Genomic DNA, 3,971 nt, shown 5'->3' on the forward strand with positions numbered 1-3,971 from the left:
TTTTTAGCATAGACTAGTGGATCCACTTATTTGAGGTGTTTTATATTCCGACAAGTTATAGGACAGTTCTGGCAATGTGGGCGTGACGTTGTATCATCACATAGCTCATAGTGATGTTGTTGGTTAGAGAAACTCTCACAAAGTTATATTAATTTATTATATATGTATATTGAGTTGTTTTTTACTGTTTTAAATGCTTCATATAAACTGCATCTTTAATGTTGTTTAATTCTGCACTTGAGTTGAGTATCCATGAGTTTGAGTAAAGTTGAGGAAAGTGTTTCTTTCATATTCCAGTTCAAGCTTATGTATTGTTTAGAATTCCCCTCGTATGCTCGTACATTCAACGTACTGATGTCATTTGGCCTGCATCATTTTATGATGCAAATACAAGTAACCAGGTTCAGCATCCAGCGCCTCGTTGATCCAATTGAGCACTCAGAGTCAGTTGGTGAGCCTCCTTGCTTCCGGAGGATTCCCTTTTTATTGCTTTATTAGTTAGTTCATTAGGATGTCGTAGATCTTATTCCGACGTCCATCTCAGTTGTTATAGGCTTCATTGATAGTAGTTGATGTTAGTTCTTGTGTCTTTCCATTCATGCTTTGATGATTGAGACTTGAGTGCCATTTTGGCTAGTGAATGGTCTATATACATTCTAAGTTTTTATTGAGATTTCAGTTTACTTTGAAAGTACTTTTAGAGGGTGTTTGGATTGACTTAAAAGTTGGTCAAACCTACTTTTAAGTCAGTTTTTTTACTTCTGGACGTGTTTGGCAAATATGAAACAACTTAAAATAAGTCGAAAATTACTTAAAATAAGTTACGAAGTGTTTGGCAAGGTAAAAAATGACTTAAAACAAGTTAGAAACCAAAAGTAGGTCTCCCCCTACTTTTTATTTTTTTGACTTAAAAATTACTTTTTTTAAGCTAATCCAAACGGGCTCTTAAACATATGAATATTAAGGAAGCAAAAAAAAAAGGATGGGGTGGGGTAAGGGATGGTAAGTACCTAAAATTTAAGATGGTGGAAAAGAAGAGAAATTGTGAATACTTTAACCAAATGAAATATTAGTAACAAAAACTTATTTATAATGAGATCAGATGTTAAGAGTAGTAGAAAAGACTCAATTTATTATGAGATGTTATGAGAAGTAAAAAAGACTCATTATATATATACATACATTTATAGTAAGGATGGCATGCAAATATGAATGGAGAAAGTACCGTATAAATTTTGTGCTTTTTATAAATAGACAGCAAACAATTTTTTGAGTAAACAGTTAGATTAATTTTATAACAATAAAAAGAGAAAAGGAAACAAAAATTCCCTAAAAAATTTATATTCCCAGACCTCTCCCCTTTCCCACCAACAACTGAGCACAGAACTCAGAAGATTCTTCTCCTTTTCTTTTGTGACGAAATTACCCCTGCGATATCCCCAAAACTCAGCCAATAACTGAAAGGTAGAGCCGAAAATATTCCCAAACAGAATAATGGCGAGGGGCAGTCTTTGGTAACAAACTCTTGTGTGTATAACGAACTATAAATACAGCTCACGTTCCTCATTCTTCTTCATCAAATTGTAATCAAGAGATTTCTATCTTGTAATCAGGAGATCTACTTGGAATCGATTCATAATGCATTTTGATTTTTCTGAATAGTTTACATGTATTACCGTAATTCTTTCTCATCTTTCGTACTTGCTTTACTTAATTCTTCAGGATTCATGATGAATTTCGATTTTTTCTGAATATTTTACATGTATTACCGTAATTTTCTCTTCTTTTGTACTTGCTTATGCTGTTAGTGATAATCACACAAAACGATTGGCATAACTTGTAACTTCCTCTAGCATTTTGAGTAAAGTTTGGTATTGAAACCTTGCTCCCTATTCAGTCTTGAAAGTTGTTTTTGAATAGTTTGGATGAAATTGCATTCAAACTTCCCAGAATGAATTCGTTTCATATAATTTTGGATGGAGGGATTAATTGTTTCATGCAATTTCTGGTTTCAGCATCTTGTGTTTGATCTTTTCTTTCTTTGCAAAACCTAGTTAGCTGGAAAAAAAATGCATTTTCGCTTCTGCTTCTAAGTATTGGATTTCTGTATATTTCTTTAATATTATTTATGATATACTCGAGATATAACATATTTTGGGTTCTTTGATACATATATAGATTTTCTGCCATTAACTGTTCTAATAATTTTATATTTTCCATAGTTTCTAGCCAATACTTTAAGTGTTTTCTCATTAATCTGAATATTGGATTTCTAGATCATTTAAATCAAATTCTATTATTTCATCTATATCCTGCCATATTCATCTATATCGAACCATTCCTGATTCATAAGTTCTTCTGTTTCTGGGTCAAATATCTTTTTCCCAAATTACTTTTCTTATGTCGATTATTTCTATATTTTTTAGTACATATAAAAATAGTATCTTATAATCTTGTATCATTGCTCCATATAAATTATTCATAGCAAATTTTTTAAGACAATTCCCTCATATCATAACCTTGACGAATTTCATCATATTAGATTGCTATAAACTAGATTATTCTTAATATGTTTCCCTGTCACTACTAACATCGTACTTTCAAAGATACTTACTTCCTAACAGCGCCTCAACTTTGTCTACTTCCCTTACGGCTTCTCTGCCTATGGTTTCAACATTAGGATTGGCATAGTCTGGAAGTTTTCTCTTTTTTCCTTCATGTTAGCAAACTAGAAAACATACTAACAATAATTCTAGTAAATAACAACTAATATAAATTTATTCTATCATGTTATGATATTCAGGAATTAATAACTTTAGCTATACATAATGAAGATTTGTACCTGTGTATCTGCATTTTTGTCCATAGCTTTAACTGAAAGTTATATTTTATTTGAGAGAATATTTGTTTTTACAAAAGGCTTGCTTTCCGTGTAGAAAGTCTTGCCTCTATCTGCCATAATGGCTACCTATTTATACACATATAAGTAACCTTACTATGGTTACTTTATTCCTACTATGATTACTTTTCACCTAACTATAGTTACTTTACATTTTGTACATATTCCTAGACTAATACGTTAGTGCTTCTTTACATCTGCACTACTATCTAAAGTCAACAAAAGGACAAACAACTTTACTTTAATATTTAACACGTTACTTCTTTACAAAAAGTTGTATCTTAGCTTCCTTTTTCCGCTATCTTTCCATTATCTTCCACTATCTTCTTTTGTCATTTTGTTCATTCCAGCTGTACGTCTGGGATTACGTTATCTTCTCCTTGGCATTTTGAACATTGGTGATCTGGATATTTGTTTCCAATAGTTTTGCAATATCTGGTCATTATTTCTGATGAAATAAAATTTTTCCTTATAGCTCTTGTAGTTGGCTGTTGCTCAGGTTTTAGTAGACTTAGTGCCCATTGCCTGAGTTCTTCCATAACTGCTGTTCTAATTTCTCGACAATTCGAATATATCATTGTTTACAGACTTAGCTCCCATTGCCTGAGTTCTTCCATATTTGCTGCTCTAACTTCTCTACAATTCGAATATATCATTGTTTGTTCTCTTGAATAATAACTCCATATTGAATTTTGGTTTAAATAATTAGATGTTAATTCATTTAGGATAGTAGCTATTCCAATAACTCGTTTTCCTGCATAGAATGCTGGTATCTCCACTTTTCGTATTTCTTCTTGTTCTTCTATTTTTTCTGGTATGATCATCTCTCTGGTCAATCCAATTTTTTTAACTTGTATAATTGGCTTAATTTCATCATATAGTATCTCAGCTGGTGCTGAATAGAATCTTATATAAAAAAGAGTTCCTTTAGTTATTCTTTTATAGTTCATGAACGTCTTGTGTAGTTCCGGTATTGTAGCTATTTCGTCTCCTGTCTGGGTATATACTGTGTTTAATAATCCATAATTGTAGCAAGTTGCTACTAGATTTGCATTTGTCTTTGGTAAGGCAA

General features: G+C 31.8%; 1 protein-coding gene across 1 annotated transcript in view; it reads left to right on the forward strand.

Moving 5' to 3' along the window:
* The first annotated feature begins 1,350 nt into the window (after window positions 1-1,350).
* Window positions 1,351-3,971, forward strand: part of LOC107061423 (uncharacterized) — a 6,519-nt gene continuing 3,898 nt past the window's right edge. The window contains exon 1 of the mRNA XM_015310754.1: window positions 1,351-1,669. The gene's annotated coding sequence lies outside the window, so the exon portion shown is untranslated. The remainder of the gene's footprint in view (window positions 1,670-3,971) is intronic.

The sequence above is a fragment of the Solanum tuberosum genome, unplaced genomic scaffold (genome assembly GCF_000226075.1).
Source record: "Solanum tuberosum cultivar DM 1-3 516 R44 unplaced genomic scaffold, SolTub_3.0 scf00001, whole genome shotgun sequence".
NCBI lineage: Eukaryota > Viridiplantae > Streptophyta > Magnoliopsida > Solanales > Solanaceae > Solanum > Solanum tuberosum.